Source organism: Trachypithecus francoisi, unplaced genomic scaffold, assembly GCF_009764315.1.
Source record: "Trachypithecus francoisi isolate TF-2019V2 unplaced genomic scaffold, Tfra_2.0 Lachesis_group17, whole genome shotgun sequence".
Lineage (NCBI taxonomy): Eukaryota > Metazoa > Chordata > Mammalia > Primates > Cercopithecidae > Trachypithecus > Trachypithecus francoisi.
In genome coordinates, this window is record NW_022681462.1 from 12,432,941 (window position 1) to 12,452,121 (window position 19,181).

The 19,181-nt window shown below is 49.0% G+C and overlaps 1 protein-coding gene across 2 annotated transcripts in view; it reads left to right on the forward strand.

Moving 5' to 3' along the window:
* Window positions 1–1,856: 1,856 nt before the first annotated feature.
* The window catches only part of B3GNT2 (UDP-GlcNAc:betaGal beta-1,3-N-acetylglucosaminyltransferase 2), a 36,593-nt gene continuing 19,268 nt past the window's right edge, over window positions 1,857–19,181 (forward strand). Inside the window, exon 1 of one of the 2 annotated variants that reach the window (XM_033239191.1) lies at window positions 1,857–1,985. The gene's annotated coding sequence lies outside the window, so the exon portion shown is untranslated. Of the gene's footprint in view, window positions 1,986–8,737; window positions 9,007–19,181 lie in introns of those variants that run through there. The other variant, XM_033239190.1, reaches the window with a different exon arrangement.

Here is a 19,181-nt window from a genome sequence, read left to right on the forward strand (position 1 = left end):
ATGTGTGTGTGCCTGGCCCTTAGACAGGCTGGGAACTTTTCTAGATCTGTGCTGAAAGGAGGAGGGAGATATAGGGCTTAGGAACCCATCCGTCCATGGGGCTTGCCACCGAGGAAGGAGGCTTTTATTCTGAACCATGTCCAAAGGGCTGCAGGAGTTCATTCCAACAGAACTAAGAAGGTGGAGGCCAGCTCTGGGCTTATAGATGTTTGAGCTCTGGGGTGGCAGCTCCATGGGGTCTGTACCTGAATGGCAGGTTGTTGGGGTGCTCCTGGTTAGTGAGGCAGAGGCAGTAAAGAACAAAGGAGGTGGGTGTGGACCACGGTTGTGGCTCTGTGGGCATGCAGTTGTCCTAGGCTGGCCAGGTGAAGTGAGGCAAACCGCAGACCTCGAAGGCTGAAAAGGAGGGCCATTCAGGTCTGCTTGCTCAAAAGCTTGCCGTCTGGCTGGGTAAAAATACCAGGTGGATGCTGGCACCAAAAGGGACACAGGAAACTTACTAAGATTAGCCCGTTTCCTCACCAGAAAAACAGGTGACAAGGCTGGATGCTGTGACTCATGCCTATAATCCCAGCACTTTGGGAGGACAGATCAAGGCAGGCGGATCACCTGAGATCAGGAGTTCCAGGCCAGCATGGCCATGATGGTGAAATGCTGTCTCTACTAAAAATACAAAAATTAGCTGGGCGTGGTGGTGCATGTCTGTGATCCCAGCTACTTGGGAGGCTGAGGTAGGAGGATCACTTGAACCTGGGAGGCAGAGGGTGCAGTGAGTTGAGATTGTACGTTGAGATTGTACCACTGTACTCCAGCCTGGGAGACAGAGTCTTGCTCTGTCTAAAAAAAATAAAAAATAAAAAAAAAAGAAAGAAAACAAAAGAAAAATGAGTGACATGGAAAAGCCAACCATGAGAGGCCCAGGGCAAAGCACACAGGATTCACTGTGTAGCCTGGGCTGCCTGTCCACCTGGGAGGAGCACATGAGAGTGACTGAGAGGGGCCAGAGCTACAGGAGTGACAACACTCTGGGAAGCAGGAGTGCTAAGGGAGAAATCTATGACCTAGAAACTTTTTGTAGACCTACTTCAGACTGTCAGATCAACAGTATTCACATTCACAAAGAAGTGGGCACATTCACAAATGTCCTTAGGATAAAGGAGCAGTCTGGGTGCCTTCCACTCCACCTTCTCCAGGAAGCCTCCCAGGCTTTCCCAACCCTGGCTCATCAGTCCCTTTTCTCCTTTTCTGAGCTCTTATTGTCTGCTCCTTATGATTTAGCACTTAATCAGACACAGCTGTGAATTCCTCTGTAATTGTTTTGGGTTTGTTTGTCCCTCTGGGGCAAGATTACAACTTCCTCTGGGACAGGGACTACAGTCTTCTTGGGAGGGCTCCTGAGAGGGATGTGGGTATATGTGGGGGTCTCTAAAGAAGAAAATATCTTCCATTCTTACAGGGCCTTACAGTTTAGAAAGTGCTTGTACTTATCTCTATTCCTTACAGTAGCTCTGAGAGGTGGCCTATTTTACAGATAATGAAACTGAGACCGAAGAGGTCAACAACCTGTTTAAGAAGAAGGAAGATGAGTAGCAGAGGTAGGATAAGCCTGGGATTCCACGCAGGGCCCACAGGGGCTCATTTGGTGACAACAGAGCGCCCAGTGGAGAAGAGGGGGAGGGGAGAAGGAGGCTTCCACATACCCTTCCCTGATGGAAATCTTGGGAAGGAAAAGAAAGCAAGGGGGATGTGGCCCTGGTTTGTAGAGCTCGTGGGTCAGGCTTCATAAAGAGACAACTGAGGCAAAACCCACGGTACCACTCATTTGTTTTTGTTGTTGTTGTTATTCCCTTATAGATCCTCTGTCGTCCCACAGTGCTCTGCTCCTCCTGACACCTGACCTACCCCCTCTACTCACCTACCCCGCTCCAAATACTTTTACATGCTCCTCTGGAACTGCAGACTTCAACAAAGAAACTCAATCAAAGGTCAGTTCATCAACTTGTGCATCTGTCTGTCTGTCCATCCATCCTTCACCTTTGCTCAGAATGAAATTCCCACCTTCTTTGCTTTCCTTGAAGCACTGGGATGACACTGCTGACTGTGTCCCTCCAGTCCCAGTCTTTGCAGCCACAAAGGAATGGGCATAATTTAAAATGTGTTTCTTGGGATAAAGGAGCAGCCTGGGTGCCTTCCACTTCACCTTCTCCAGGAAGCCTCTCAGACTTTCCCAACCCTAACTAATTTTTCCTCTACCTGATCACTTCTCCTCTACCTCCTACAAATGCTGTTGTTCCTTTGGGGAGACTGCTGCCCAGCCATACTGCCTCTCCCCTGACTGGTGCTTTTTATCTTCTGCTCTCCTGGTCATTCCCTCTTCCCCACTCTCTTAAAACTTTAGCTCCTGGCTCCATGGCCTTCACACCATAACTACCATTCCTCTTCACATCCTGTATGCCTTTCCTGTTCACACAGGTGATCTAGCCAGTGCCCTCTTCATCTCTTGACCTCGTATTCTCCAATGACTTTCTCCTCTATGCCACCCCCATCATGTCCTGGCATTATCATGGCCCTAAACTTCTCTACCTCCTGAACCCCTTACTTCAGATCCAGATCTCTGACCCAACCTCCTCTCCTTCTGGTGTGACTGAGTCTTGACCCCTTGACTTTTCCAGTCCTTTGGCTCCTGTCCTTTCTCTCTGATCATTCACCGTGCTACCTCACTTTTGCCAAGGCTCTCAATTCCTTTGCTCCTCTGTCCTAGTAATCTCCTCGTTTGAGCCGGCACCACAGTGGGCAGCTGAGCTGTTGGAAGAAACCACACAGGAGGGCCAAAGGGTACCTTAGAAGTCCACAGGCACCAGCCTCAAGTGGACTGCCATGCTGCCTTGCTCTCTGGCTGTTTCTCTGGTCATCACGACCCTCCCAAACTCCTGCAATGACTGTGTCATACCTTCTCCACTCTCTTCAAATCTGTCATCTCTCCTTGCCCTATCACTAGCCTCCTTTATGTCACAAAGTTAAGAGGAAGTCATCAGGTGGAAAGATTCAACTACCTCTGTGAAAGCAGCCTGGCTCAGTCCTCCTCCAGCCTCCTTCCTCCTGTTATAATAGAGAAGATGGCCCCTGCCTGAGGTCAGCCTTTCCACCCACACTCTAGTTCCATCCCTCCCATGGGCACAGGAGACTTTGTGCTCCATTGTCCTTTCTCTACTGTACCTTCATCTTCCTCTTCTCTGTGGGATCCTCCTTATTTACATTTAAATATACTCAAGTAATTCCATCCTAAAAATAATTAAAATACATAAACCAAAATAAACCCACTGCTGACATAACATTCCCCTCCAGCTATTTTTCTGACTTTTCATAGTCAAACCTTTCAAGAATTGTCTGCACCTTGTGCCTTCCGTTTCTTCCCCTCTCGCTCACGCCTCCATCCACTCCAGTTGATTTCCCATCCCCTTCACTCCACCAGCTACTGCTCTGTAAAAGTCCCAATGACATCAGGTCATTAACTCCAGTGGACGTTATTCAACTTTCACTTCACTTGGGTCACTTAGCCTTTTTTTTTTTTTTTGAGACAGAGTCTCACTCTGTCACCCAGGCTGGAGTGCAGTGGCGCAATCTCAGCTCATTGCAAGCTCCGCCTCCCAGGTTCACGCCATTCTCCTGCCTCAGCCTCTTGAGTAGCTGGGACTACAGGCACCTGCCACCACGCCCGGCTGATTTTTTGTATTTTTCGTAGAGACGGGATTTCACCGTGTTAGCCAGGATGGTCTCTATCTCCTTACCTCACGATCCACCCACCTCAGCCATCCAAAGTGCTGGGATTACAGGCGTGAGCCACCGCACCCAGCCAGCCATTTTTTAAAAAAGAGATGGGGGTCTTGCTATGTTGCCTAGGCTGGCCTCAAATTGGGCTCAAGTGATCCTCCCACCTCTGTCTCCTGAGTAGCTGACACTACAGGTGTGTGCCACTGGATGCATCTTTTGTCAGCCATTTTGAGTGCTGTTGACTACTGCCTCCTGCTTAGTGCTTTTGTCCCTGGATTCTGTGACCCCACCTCTCCAAGCTCCTTTCAGTTTTTTCGTTTTTTCTTTTTTCTTTTTTTTTTTTGAGGCAGTCTCACTCTGTCACCCAGGTTGGAGTGCCTGGTGTGAACTCAGCTCACTTTAACCTCCATCTCCTGGGTTCAAGCGATTCTCCTGCCTCAGCCTCCCAAGTAGCTGGGATTAATAGCACCTGCCACCATGCCCGGATAATTTTTAGTAGAGATGGGTTTCACCATGTTGTCCAAGCTGGTCTCAAACTCCTGCTCCTCAGGTGATCCACCCACCTCGGCTTCCCAAAGTGCTGGGATTACAAGCGTGAGCCACTGCACCCAGCCAAGCTCCTAGTTTTCTTCCTGCCTTCTTGGCTCCTCTTCTACCTCCTCTGCCAGAGGTTTGCCTCTGTCTGGCCCTTAGATAAGAGTTCCTCAATGTTCAGTGGTAGGTCCTCTTCTGATCTAACTATACACTCTCATGGTAGCCCACGTGCCTTTGGTGACTTCATTACCACTGCCACACCAGCTATTCCAGCCCCAGCCTCTCCTCAGAGTATCAGACCCTGCAGCCTGTTCAACATCTCCACCCAGGCACCTCAAACCTACTTTGACCAAATGTGAACCTTGAGAGGGTTCCCCAACTCAAAATGGCACCACCATCCATCTTTTTAAAGAAGCAGAAATCTGGGAGTTTTCCTTGATTCATCCCCCCTAAGCAATTACCAAGTCTTGTTGGTGTCTACTTCTCTACATTTGCTCTACTGCTTAGACAAATGGCCTCTCTCATATTATAGCAACAGCCTCCTAACTGTCCCTCCACTCCACTCCTCCCATTTCCCTATTCCTTCTTCACATTGCAGTCAGAATGATCTACTTCAAAATGCAAAATCGAGGCCGGGCGCAGTGGCTCAAGCCTATAATCCCAGCACTTTGGGAGGCCGAGATGGGCGGATCACGAGGTCAGGAGATCGAGACCATCCTGGCTAACACGGCGAAACCCCGTCTCTACTAAAAATACAAAAACTAGCTGGGCGAGGTGGCGGGCGCCTGTAGTCCCAGCTACTCGGGAGGCTGAGGCAGGAGAATGGCGTAAACCCAGGAGGCGGAGCTTGCAGTGAGCTGAGATCCGGCCACTGCACTCCAGTCCGGGCCACAGAGCGAGACTCCGCCTCAAAAAAAAAAAAAAACAAACAAAATGCAAAATCGAGTGTATGACTCTTGTTTCAAATGTCTCAGGATAAAGTCCAAACTCTGTAACGTGGTGTACTGGCCCTGCGTGATCTAACCCCTGCCTGCCTCTCTAACTTCCTCGTCAACCACTTCTTCCTTTGTAGTCTGAACCAGCCAGGAACTCCTCATGGACTCCCCAGATGATCTCACCACCTTGCACTCCCTTTGGCCCATATCACAACTGTAATTAATTGATAGTGCATTTAATTGTTAAGCCCCTCTCTCCAGCTAGACTGTGAGATCCAAGCAGGGAGTGTGTTTGCCATGTTTACCACTCCAGCGCCTAGTCCTGCGCTGCATCTAGAGGATGGCCAGCCCATTTTTGTTGAATAAGTGAATAACACATCTCTGCCTACTGATGATGGACCTGGGCCCCAACCTAACAGTAGGGACTATAGCCAAGCAATGTGGAATCTAGCATTGAGTTACTCCCCAAAAGACACAATGTAACTGTTGCAGATACACTCCCAACTGTGTTAAAGCTACCATGGAGAAAATGCCCTTATTTATTTATTTTAGATGCAGTCTTGCTCTGTCACCCAGGCTGGAGTGCAGTGGCACGATCTCGGCTCAGTGCAACCTCTACCTCCCGAGTTCAAACAAGTCTCCCGCCTCAGCCTGCCAAGTAGCTGGGACTACAGGCGCCCACCACTACACCTGGCTAATTTTTTTGTATTTTTTGTAGAGACAGAGTTTTACCATGTTGGCCAGGCTGGTCTTGAACTCCTGACCTCAAGTGATCCACCCACCTTGGTCTCCCAAAGTGCTAGGATTACAGGCATGAGCCACTGCGCCCAGCCCAAAAATACCCTTATTTTTAAATTTCATGGCCTGGGCAGCCTTGGGCAGCTGCGAGGGACACAAGCTTAATTTCCCAGTTGGTGGCCAGCTGACATTGTAGCAGTTCCTTTACTAAAAACTCCTTGGCTGGCCATCCTTGCAAGCATATCTGTGGCTACAGGGAGTGCATTTAAAGGGAAGACACATATGCATGGAAAAAATATACCAATCTGATGGCATAGAAAATCTTCCTTAGATGTCGCTTGGTCTCATCACTGCATTTAAATATCAGACAGCAGCCTAGAGATATCTTTATTTAAACCCAGGAACATGGGCTCAAGATTATTTTGATACAGAATGAGGACATAGACTTCATTTATTAATTTATACTTCCTAGAATTTTTTTTTTTTTTTGAGACAGAGTCTCACGCTGTCACCCAGGCTGGAGTGCAGTGGCACGATTTCGGCTCACTGCAACCTCTGCCTGCTTGGGTTCAGTGATTCTCCTGCCTCAGCCTCCCAAGTGACTGGGATTACAGGCACATGTCACCACACTCGGCTAATTTTTGTATTTTTAGTAGAAATGGGGGTTTCACCATATTGGCCAGGCTGGTCTCGAACTCCTGACCTTGTGATCCGCCCGCCTCTGCCTCCCAAAGTGCTGGGATTACAGGCGAGAGCCACCGCGCCCGGCCTATACTTCCTAGAGTTCTTAAAGAATTTCTAGCTTCTGTTTCTTTAAACATTTTTTTTTTTTTTTTTTTTTTTTGAGACGGAGTCTCCCTCTGTCACCGGCTGGACTGCAGTGGCCGGATCTCAGCTCACTGCAAGCTCCGCCTCCCGGGTTTACGCCATTCTCCTGCCTCAGCCTCCCGAGTAGCTGGGACTACAGGCGCCAGCCACTTCGCCCGGCTAGCTTTTTGTATTTTTAGTAGAGACGGGGTTTCACCGTGTTAGCCAGGATAGTCTCGAACTCCTGACCTCGTGATCCCCCCGTCTCGGCCTCCCAAAGTGCTGGGATTACAGGCTTGAGCCACCGCGCCCGGCCTAAACATGTTTTATTAGCTTTCTAAATTATGAAAGTAAATATAACTGGAAAAATACAAAATCCAAAGTCAATGGAGTAAAAAAATGTAACTCCCTTGCTTCCCCTACCCGTGAAACCGTGGTTAACAGTCGGTGTGCACCCTTACAGATGTTTTTTCTATGAATATACAAACATTCGACTTGTTTCTTGGACTTCACGTCGCAGTCCAAGGAGAATCATGTGAACGGCATAAAAGCAGCATGTTCTGAAGACTGCAAACCGTAACATTTCCATAACTACTGACTCAGAATTCCTGTTTCTAAAGGACCGCACCCACGTGGCTCTGTGCATCCTCAGCAACTTGGTCTTTCTTCCTTTGCTGAGTTTGGTTAAGAGTAAGGGCCGATTGTTGAGTAGGCTCAGTTCACAGGTGCCTGAAATTCCTACTTAGCAATGTTCCTTTCCAGCTGATTCCGCCTCCGAGAGCTTTAGGAAAAAATGCTAACAGTTGGGAGTGAAGCGTCCTTAATTGCTCAGTCCAATTATCTAGATGTGTCCAGGTTCGGTTTCGATTCAGAGATAAGGACCAGGGGGCGGGAGCGCTTCCAGGTGCGCCCCTGGGGAGGCTTGCTTCCCCGCGGAGCGCACGCGGGTCTCGCTGGCTTAGCTGGGCCTTTCAAAACCAGGTAACGTCTCCATCCCGTAGCGCCAGGGTTACCTGGGGGCCTCAGAATTGTCAGCTGCGTCTCTGAGTCACCTCGGAACTCCCCGAAGGAGCGCGGGGCTAGGAGGGCGGATCGGTGGGCCCGGGGGCCCTCGCTGGTAGGTGTGGTTGGCGCCAAGGCCGCCTCTGGCCGGCAGAGCCCTGCAGTGTCCGGAGGGGGTGGTCAGAGTCCGGCCCTTTAGGCCTCGCCTGGGTATCCGCCTTGCCCCTTGGGCCGCGGCACGGGTTCGGGCCGAGCGCCCGGCATCTTGCGTTTCCGGCTTCCTGAGACGGGCGTAGGACCTCGAGGAAACCACTCTGCATGACCCCACCAAGAGAACTAAGGACCACTACCCCCCAATCCTGTCCTGGACGGCTTCATAAGCCAGAGGATCCAGTGGCAGTGCCAAGCAGGGCACCACTCTAGGTCGTGAGCACCAAAGAGGTGGAGCAAAGGTCAGGCCCCACAGTGGCCCAGGCTTCCGTCCCCCGCCTCCCCGGCGTGGCCATTCCTCACCCGCTCCAGCACTGGAGGGGGCGGTCGGGGTCGGTTTAGTTCCGGTTACAAACTGGCCAGAAAGGCCACTGAAGTCTCGCTAGGCGATGCGCCTAGTGCCCTAGCCTCAGACGAACCGCTAAGAGGGGCCACCAGCAACTGGAGGGGCGGAGGCTGGAGCTGAGTTTCATTCGTGTTTTTGGAGCTGCCGGGCTTTTCCAGGGGGGTCTCCTTCCTAAAGGCCCCCTTTCCCCAGCTTAACCCTCGGCTTTGCAGGCGGGTGCGTGGGGGCTGCAGGGTCCCTGAAAGCCGCGGGGAGCGCGGGCCCGGTGGGTCCTGGTGCCGGGTGCGAGAGCGGAGCCCTCCCAAAACTTGGGGTGCGGGGCGGGGCCGTCAGGCGGTGACGTGAGGGGCGTGGCCGGGCCCCATTGGCGGGCGGGCAGGGACGGGGCGGGGCCGGGCGCTCCCGGCGGCTGCTGCGCCTGGAATCCGAGCGGGGAGTGAGGCGCAGCGGCAGCGGCGGCAACAAGTGCCGGAGGCCAACAGAGCCGAGCCAGAGCCGTCCCTGCCGCCGACGCTGCCGGCCCGCCCGTCCGGGGCGCCGCGCATGGAGCGTGAGCTGCGGCGGTCGCCGGGCTGAGCCGCGCGGAGCGGCCGGGACGTGGATGTGGCCGCGATCTCCCGCCCTTGCCCCCGCCCCGCCGAACTGGAGCTGCTCCCGGACAAGGTAGGGCCCGGGCGGCAAGCACCCCCACCGGCTCCCTCCCCGCTGCCCTCTCCCCGCCAGGCCCCTCTACCGGTCCCCTCCCGCCTCCCTGCTCTCCGGCTCCGCCCTCCGGACCCCCTACTACCCCCGCCCGGTTCCTCTCCGGTTCCGGCTTCGTACCCGCGCCCCGGTGGAGGAAGCCGTCTCTAGGTGGCTTCTGCCGCATTTAAGCCTCCCCTACCTTCCCGCCGTCCCAGCCACCCAACCCCAGTCCAGAGGGAGAGGAGAGGGACACCGCCCGCTGCGGGGCTTAGGAGCCTCCCAACCCATTCCGTGCCCACCTCGCCCGGGAGCCCGGGGACCTTCCCCCTCCCCGCTGCACCCCAACTTCCGGGGGATCCGGTGCCGGGGCGATGCGGGCTTTGGCAAGGGGCATCTGGGGCCGGGCCTCATCCGGGGCGCACGGGCATTTCGGGGAGGGGGACGCGCGTGATTCCTCGCTCGCACCCTCGCACCCCACCCTCGCACTGCGCCGGCCTCCCGTGCCGCATGGGGAGATCAGGTGTTTTGTGAGCCAAAGAGCCGCCGGCAGCCGCTCCCCACCCCCAACCTCTGCCACTTCTGTCTCCGGCTCCCCCAAAACTGGTTTCTGCCAAACTTAGGGAGAATCTTTCGCTCTGACCTTTAAAAAAATATTCCACGCCGCCTGTGTTGAATGATTAACCAGGCTGCTAGCCCGAGTCGTGGGGGTGGGGTGGGGCGGGGTGGGGTGGGTGCTGCCAGGCCAGGAGCGCCTGAAGCCGGACTCTGCCAGACACCCCTCGTGGGAAGGTGGGCGTGGGGGGCCCTGCCACGGCTGCGGGCGCGGGGCTGGCGGCTACTCCAGCACGGCAGGCGGACCCTTCTGGAGGCGATAAACCGAGTCACCTGGCTAATTTCCAGGCCATGGTATTTGACACTCGGGGCTGGGGAGCCGCAGAACTCCCTGTCCCCCCATCAAGTGGAGGAGCAGTCGGGAGACTCCCCACAAGTGTCACAGCGTCGAAGCTCATCTTTAAAAATACGTACGTTTATAGCCTGGGTTGGCGAGGAGGCGCTCTCCTGCCCAAAACGTAGGGGTGGTTTGTTGAGTGTACTTAGCTCACAGGTGCCTGAGCTGTATCACCCCCGTGGCCGCCTCAGCCACCCCAACTTCGCAGAAAGATTATTGAGAACAATTAAACCATATTCTTCTGCCCTTCTCTTGTTGGAACCCTACCGTAATATCTGATTGCGAAGCCAGTTGGTGAATATAGAATTCTACTTGTTAGAACAAATTCTTCCGGTGTAATTATTTGTGCCTCTGGAGGTGGTAAACGAAGTGGCCGACAGGGTCAGGACTGGGAGTGGAAAGGCGGGGACCCTGGCCGAGCCAGTCCCGGGGATCCGGTGCCGGCTTATGGTCGCACCCATGCGGATCTGACAGTTGACCTGGAGGGAGGACCGGCAGGGCAGGGCAGGGCAGTCACTTCCCACTGTCCTAGCTCCTGCTCGTGGTTCTTTTGAGTAGAGAGTGGTTAAGCCTGGAGGAATTTGGGAGAGTTTTACTCAGAGTCCTTGCGCTCTTAAACCAGATTAGTTTATAAGAACGGAGAAGTGCAGGAGCCCCACAGGGCTGTACTTGAGTAATTTGAGTAATCATTTTCCTCCCTGCCCAGCCTTTACAAATGTGTTTATCATTAGATCTTCTGTTTTTAGTTCGGAATATTGCTTTTTCTCCCTACAGCAAGAGTTCACTCTTTTTCATTTAGTTTTTGTACAGATGACATTTGTATGATGAAGGCCTAATTCTCTGTGAAACTGACCAGTTCTCACCCTTACCATTCATTAGATTTGATTCTGCCACATTTAGTTCAGTGGTCTTGGGCAAGTTATTTTTCACCTGAGCCTCATTTTACATATCTGATGGTAGTGTCTACTCTACAAGATTGTGTCTGAGGACAAATAGGATGTTTGTCAAAATCCTCGCACTGCACCGGGAAAGTTAAGAAGTGCTTAGTAAGTGTTGGTCATTGCTGTAATCAGTAGAGAAGTTCCTACTGGCATCGACTTCCCCTTACCAAAAACAGTAACCCTGTGGTAGCCGTTTACATTTGCCTGAGACTGAAATCGGCCATATTTGGCAGATGCACATCAGAAGATTCTTGAAACCTAAGTAATGAGGTAGTATTTTGAGGCAAATAAACATGATTTGCTTGTTGTTCAAAAATTATGAAGTTTTTTCTGGGCTTCTGGTGAAGGGCTGAGTAAATGAAGGGTTTGTATTTTTGAAGATTTTCTTGTTTTAAAGAAGTCAAGTTTTAGGTTTCTGATACACCAAAGTTATGCTGAAAATCGCAAAGTGGAACTGATAATTCATAGCTGATTTTCACTATACTGTTCAAATGTGTGTGTGTGTTTTTTTAAAATAGTTGCATTAGTGAGGCATCGTTGGTACAAGCTAAGATGTTCTGGAGAGAAATATGTGGGACTTTGTCAGCTGATGCAGGAATAAAAGAAAAGGTGAATCCTCTGTTTCTCAAACTTTGAAACTTAGCTTAAAAAAAATTTTTTTTGAAATGGAGTCTCACTCTGCCGCCCAGGCTGGAGTGCAATGGCGCAGTCTCGGCTCACTGCAACCTCTGCCTCTCGGATTCAAGTGATTCTCCTGCCTCAGCCTCCTGAGTAGCTGGGATTACAGGCATCCGCCACTACGCCCGGCTAATTTTTGTATCTTTGTAGAGACAGGGTTTCACTATGTTGGCCAGGCTGGTCTCGAACTCTTGACCTCGTGATCCCATCTGCCTCTGCCTCCCAAAGTGCTGGGATTACAGGCGTGAGCCACCACGCTCGGCCTTAGCTTTAAATGTTTTCTAGCAATGCTGGGGTTTCCTGAAAATCCTAATTTAGGGATGCTGATCCACAGCTGTTAATGTTCCTGACATACTGGGTCAGTGCTTTTCATTCTTTCTAACTTGGTTAATGGATGCAGTATCTGACTCTATTTAGTTTTCTGTATTTTTTTTTTTTGACGGTTTTATTGGAAAGTCTGTTAGAGACTTTAAAAATAAATGCCTATGGTTACTTTTATAAACATTGAGATCTTGAGATCTTGCAACTAGGATAATACTTGGTTATGTAATCTATTGGCAACATCCCTGATGGTGGTACATACATTAACAACACTGAAAGATTCTCATAAAGGCCTTTTGGTCTTTTATGTAAGTGCCCAAGGGAAACTAAAGTCATTTGGTTGCTTGGTATTTTTGGTGTGTACAGAAGATTAAAAGATGAATTAAACTAGACTCTGAAGTGGTAAATGTTTCCTGGCTGCATCCAGTAAAGAAAACAGCACAAACACCCAAAAGTTGTGGACCCAGCTGTCTTTTTTCTCCACTCTCTAAGGTGGGATTGCTGTTCCTAGGTACTTGCCAAATATGTCTGCAAATGATAGAGTGAATACATTCCTCTCTCTGGAGAGACAATTACTGTTTGAATAAGAGGTGTATGTGTGTGTGGGATAAGGTTTTGGGAGAATTGATGTAATGATTTCATCATCACTCACTGGTAAGAAGGCTTTGCCAGGCTGAACAAAGCTTCAGCAAGGAGAACTTGATACTTGGTGGAGAATTTATGAGGGCTTGTGTGGCACAATTACTTTGCTGCTAGAAAAAGTTACTTGTACTGAGTTTTCTATTTGTTACAAATTTTAAGAATTGAGATTTTGCCCTCTGTGTTGCCCTGTGAGTATTAACGACCTCTGCCTACCAGCTTTGTCTTTTTGCCTTGTCTTAATTTTGTAACAAAATTCAGATGTCTTTTGAGAGTCATAACATGTATCTTGTGCAATTTTAGCTTTAGGTATTTTCATATATAACTTTAAGAATATGTTACACATTATTTTCTGTGCATCTATAAGTTAAATTTAAAAAAACATTTTCTGATGTGGCTACAGAGGGGGAAATTCCCAGTAGCCAGGAAATTGATACTTTTTACTTTTCATTCTGTGGCATTTTAAAACAAAGCGTTCAGGTGTCTTCATTCTGATATGAGTAGGATGTACTTTGCTTACCAGAATGTTTGAAAAAAATTGATAATCCAAGGTAATCAATTCTAGCATGTGACTAGGTTCTGTCTGAGTGCCATGTGGTGGTTTAGTGGTTAAGAGCATAAACTTGGAGTCCATAAGATGAGGATTTTTTTTAACTTCATGTATAACATGCAGTAAAGTGTGAGAAGTGTTAAGCATGAGCTCATGTATGTAAGCTCTCAGATGAAGAAATAAACATTTTCAGTACTGCAGAAGGTTCCTGTGCCCATGTCTTGTCTGTGCTCCCACCCTCTCACCTTGAAGGAACTGTTATTCTTTCTTATATTATCATAGATGTGACTTCTATCATCATAGATGGGTTTTACCTGTCAAACTTAATGTAAGTGGAGTCAGTCATGCAGTGTGGCATGTAGTCTTTTGTGAAATAGACTTGAATTCTATTTTTACCACTTCCTGTGTGACTATGGACAAGTTATTTAATCTGAGTCTCAGTGACGTATGGGAATGCCTAAAGTTAAAATTACACGAACTATTTCAGGATAAATTTTCTCAGTTGTAAAATGGGGAAGATAAAGCCCTATGTCAGATTAACTGGGGAAAGGGATATAAAGCTACCCCTGAAATACCTAGCATTGTGCATGACTGCAGTTTCCTCTTCCCCTTTTTATTTCTTTAAAGCAACTAGATCTTTTGTGTTTAAATGAGCTATTTCATTAGCAGTTCTGTAGGTCTTTTATTGAAAGAAGACAAATCTTTATGTAATACTTTGTTGATATAGCTTTAGCTTTAAGATGTATTATTTGTTAGTTGATTGCCTATTTTTGACATTTCCTCTCTAAAGACAGTCATTGAAATGTCCCATCAGAGCTGTTTGTCCACCTGTGTAACATGAGCTAGGATGCAGTGATGAGAACTGGTCTATGGTTGATGATGGAGCTTGTGGAAGAGTTTAGTTTGGGTGAAGAGTCATCGATAAGTGCCCAAGATGCTCCCAATATCTGCTTTGTTTAGTGAAATAATTATTTCAGAGGTGAAAGCACAGGGCCAATTATTTTAATTGCTTGCTTCAGACAAGCCACTTAAAACATTTTCAACTCTTGTAATCTTACCGTGTAAGTGGTATTACATAATTCCATGGCCTCATGTCTCCTTGTTTGGTACGTTTCATTTTTGGACCCATTCTTAAAATGTAAGTTGGGTAGTACTTGGCATTCTTTCTAAATGACTTTCATTAGATGTTTATTTAGAAAAAATATTCAGGATACAGTAAAGGAAAATAATTCCACCCTCTCTCACCACTATAACTACAGTTAACTTGATGTGGGTCCTTCTAAGTGCTTGTTTCTTCTTTTGTGCACTTCTAGAATGACCTTGGGAAAAACATACTTCCAATACTTTTATGGAAATTTAAAACGGAATATGGGCCTGCTTAGAGATGTCTAGCAGAGAAGGCAAGAGTCTTGGCAGGCCTCAGTTCAAATCTGTCCACACTGTGGTCCCTACTTGTGGTTGTACCTTTGTTAGTGCTGAGCAGACAGTCCCCCGAGGCTCCATCAGAGGGTCCCCTGGTCTCCAGATTACAGTAGCCAAGATGGAAAACCTGCCCTGGAATACTTCTCCCTTAAGACCTCAAGGTGTTTGGCGAAGTGGGCAGTTTGTTCTCCGACCGAACATGCATTGATTGAGCACTTGGTGTATGCCTAGCACTGTGCTTGGCCTGTGCATGTTCATAGATGGGTCAGGCATGATTGCTGCCCTCAGTGGGCAGTGTGGTGGAGACAGCCAGGAACTGGTAAGATTGCCTTGGTAGAGGTGTAAGCAAATTATGTGTTAGAGGCAGCCAAGAAAGGCTTCTTAAGGAGGTGGCCTTTGGGCTTGGTCTTGAAGGATGTGAATAACATTTCAGGGGCAGAGAAAGGAAGGTAGAAGTGCTCAAGGGATTGTAGGCTGAGAAAACAGGACACAACGGAAAGGCTCATAGAGGTCTTTTGGGGAAACAGCAGGTGATCCCTTGGGTTTGGAGTGCATGGTGCTTAGAAAGGTGTAATAGGCCATGATGCAACCTCGGGAATCGTGCAGAGATGGGGCAGTTAATAGTTATGGAGGTAGTGAGGAATCAGTGAAAGTTCTTGTGGTCAGGCGGGAGAGAGAGACGGTGTGCTAACAAGTTATGGCCGGGCTTGCATTGAGGAAGATGGGCTTGAGCGTGAATGAGGCTAGCCTGACCCGGGGCAGGTCATGGCAGTCCCTCTGTTCTCTGCTTCCCATTTGCCCCCTACCAGTCTCTCAGAAAGAAGCTGGAGGGATCCTTTAAAAACTGAAATGACTTCTCTACTCAGAATCCTCCAGTAGCTCCCTGTCTTCTTCAGAAGAAAGCCAGAGTTCAGATGTCACCTACTAGGGTTGGTGATCTGCCCTTCTTTCTCTCCTATCCTCTCCTACCTCGCTTCTCCCGCTCATTTCACTCCAGGCACAAGGCCCCCCGCTTTCCTGCCTCTGGCCTTTGTGGTGACTGCTCCCCGTGCCTGGAACTATCCCTCACCTCTTCTCCGAGAAGAGAGGCTTTCTGTGATCACCCTGCATAAGGCAGCCTTTCCTTATCCCCTGTGCAGTGCTTCATATTTCACCTAAGTTTATCAACCTTACAACAATCAACTCTGACTTGATTCTTTGCTGCCTGTTTTCAATACTGCTTGGTTTAAGTAGGCGTTTGATATTTGAGTTAGGCCACTTCATTAAAATTAGTCTTAGTAGAGAGGAAACTGAGGGCTCAAACCAGGGCAGGGATGGTACAAGATTGAAATGTGTGTGTGTGTGTGATTTGGAAGAGGTGGGAGAGAGAAAAAGACTTATGGTGGGTGTAAAGGAATTTGGAAACCAATTACGGGAGGTTAGGAGAAGGGCCATGACACAGGTACATTGGGGCATTTTTTAGCATATGGGATATGGGAGTCTGTGGTGATGTCTAGGGCACAAGAATATGGGGTAAGGGAAAACCCAGCAGTAGACTTGGGCTCAGAACTGCCGAGAGAGTCCATTTTGTGGGATGGGGCCAAGGAGCAAAGGCTGCCAAGATGCAGGAGAACCCTGGGGGTTCCTGAGGTTGGGGTGGGGTAGACATGGTGGCCAGCAGTATTGGGTACCCTAGAAAGTCAGGAGGGTGCAAGGACTGTGAAGATTCTAGAAGGTGAGGGGGATTGGGAGGGTCAAGGCAGGACAAATGGGCATGACAAAGAGCATGTGCCTGGAACCATTGGAGAGGGGAGAGGCTCAAGATGGGGGAAACAGTGGAGATTGCTATTGGTGCAAGACCCCAGAAGCAGCAAGAGCTGTCACAGGGAGTGGAGATCTGGGAGTTGGGGGGTTGGGGACTGGCTGATGTGGATGGAGAACTTGAAAGTAGGTTTTGGTCCCAGAGCTGACATCAAATGTCTTTGTAACTATGGCAACCTACTTAGCTTCTGTTTCCCACCTCCCTGCAAAATAGCATGAAACCTGCACAGCCAACTTCACATGTTTATTATTGGAATCCATTGAATTCATGAATATGAAAGTGTTAATACTCTGGGAAGATACTTCTATGGACCATAAACTTGCTGCAGTTTATTTGTGCTTCAGAATCCCCCCCCTTCCCCCCCCCCCGCCACACACACACACACACACACACACACACACACACACAGAGTTTCCCTCTTGTTGCCCAGGCTGGAGTGCAATGGCATGACCTTGGCTTACCGCAGCCTCAGCTTCCCGGTTTCAAGCAATTCTCCTGCCTCAGCCTCCTGAGTAGCTGGGATCACAGGCATGCGCCACCATGCCTGGCTAATTTTGTATTTCTCCATGTTGGTCAGGGTGGTCTCGAATCCCCAACCTTAGGTGATCCGCCTGCCTGGGCCTCCCAAAGTGCCTGGTAGAAATTTTTAAAATTATTTTCTTTGAGAAGCACTTAACATCCAACTGGTTCTCCAAAGTACTTCTTTTTTGAGTCTTGATCAGGGAATAACACAATTGTGGGGAGTTTTATGTGCACATGTGTGTTTTTAACCCTTCAGGTCTGGCTCTAGATTGTTCACTGGTAAGCCGGATGATATTTTCAGATTCAAATATATTTGTCTAGTAATGAAAGGGTCAAAGTGTTACAAATGCTATCCTTTCTTTTTTTTTTTTTTTTTTTTTTTTTTTTTTTTTTTTTTTTTTGAGACGGAGTCTCGCTCTGTCGCCCAGGCTGGAGTGCAGTGGCCGGATCTCAGCTCACTGCAAGCTCTGCCTCCCGGGTTTATGGCATTCTCCTGCCTCAGCCTCCCGAGTAGCTGGGACTACAGGCGCCTGCCACCTCGCCCGGCTAGTTTTTTGTATTTTTTAGTAGAGACGGGGTTTCACCATGTTAGCCAGGATGGTCTCGATCTCCTGACCTCGTGATCCGCCCGTCTCGGCCTCCCAAAGTGCTGGGATTACAGGCTTGAGCCACCGCGCCCGGCCACAAATGCTATCCTTTCTAAGCAGTCAACATTTGGAACTAGTGAGATGTGTTTTTACCTTTATTATTTTATGGTTGTATTTGAAGCTTTTTTATAAGGAACTTAATATAACTTTATTCTTGAGATGCAGCCATTATATTTTTCTTCTCTTCCTTTACCACATAAGGAATTATTTTCTTCAAATGAACTTAAAATATCTCTCATGAATACTCCTATTTTTAACTGAATGTTTCTTTTTTTTTTTAAACTTTTATTCCTCAAAGTTCTGATGGATCGTCTTTTTTTTAACTCTTTATAATGGAAATTTTGAAATCACTGCAGATACAGAGAATATCATGAAGCTTCAGGTAGCCACCAGCAGCTTCAGGGTGATGATTCTCTATTTTCATCCCTACCCCACTCACGACTAGGGGCCCATGGGCACCATCCAGAGAGAGAGGAAGATCACACTGGACCACAGAGGGGGCAGCTCTCAATTTAGAGATAGTGGAGGCTTGGGGGAGAGGGTTGGACGCCCCCAGGGAGAGTGAGACGCAGACCAGGGGAGATTTGGAAGCCCGAGGCACTGGGATTGCTGTGGTCCCTGGTCCCTCCACATATGTGATCACCTATGCAGAGACTCGCTGAAAACTGAGGTGAAACTTAAGTTTTACTTGCTTAAAACTTAAATTGCTTGGTAAAAGAGGCCCAGTTTCTAAGCAGTTCAGTAGGGTGCCCACATATCGAGCAAGCATATTCTCTTTTAATGTGGCCACAAAAACTTTTCTTGGCAGGTGGCCGGAGAAAGCTATGTTACTATTGCACTTCTTTAAATACGGAAACAAGTCTTGGTTGAAGGCCTGAGTGATGCCTCCTCTTTTATAGAGCACTTGGATAAAAGGCCAAGTGTTACTTTTTTGAGGACATGTATTTTAAAATGGATATGGTTTATTTTGATATTTAAAAAGAAACAACCTGAAAACAACAGTCCTGAAACACTCGGCAGTAATGTGCTGGGATTTAACGTGCCTTTGAGGAAGGGAGAAGAGGCGGGACAGGAATCCGAGACGGAGCAGGGAGCTGCTTTGCTTGTTTGCCACCTTGCTCTGAAGTTGCCACCCAGGGTCACTCGTCACTAGAAGTGTTGTCCTCTGGGAGGAGGATGATCTCTGACTGTGGAGAAGAGGCAGCATCCCAGAGGGAGCCCAATTTAACTGGATGCTCAGTGTGAGAGGAGGGGCGCTGGCACTTAGTGGTGGGTGCTGTGGGCGGGGCCTGCCAGCCCTTGGCTGTCATTTGCCACTTGTGGGACAGGCTGCTTAGTTCCAGCCTCCCGGCTCACCTGGAACCATTTCTCCTGGGAAGCATCGAAGCTGAGAGTGGATTCCAGGCGATGAGGGCTTGATACTCCTTTTGGGGGTTCCTGAGTGCCAGGAGGAGAGGATGAAATCCATGGACTTGGGGAATCGAGGCTGTCCTCATGGAGGAGGAGACAGGATTTGAACCTGGGCCTTCAAGGATGGGGGTAAGGATGGAGAGAAGCAAGATAAGGGACGTCTTTTTTTTTTTTTTTTTTTTGAGGCGGAGTCTCGCTCTGTCGCCCGGACTGGAGTGCAGTGGCCGGATCTCAGCTCACTGCAAGCTCCGTCTCCCAGGTTTACGCCATTCTC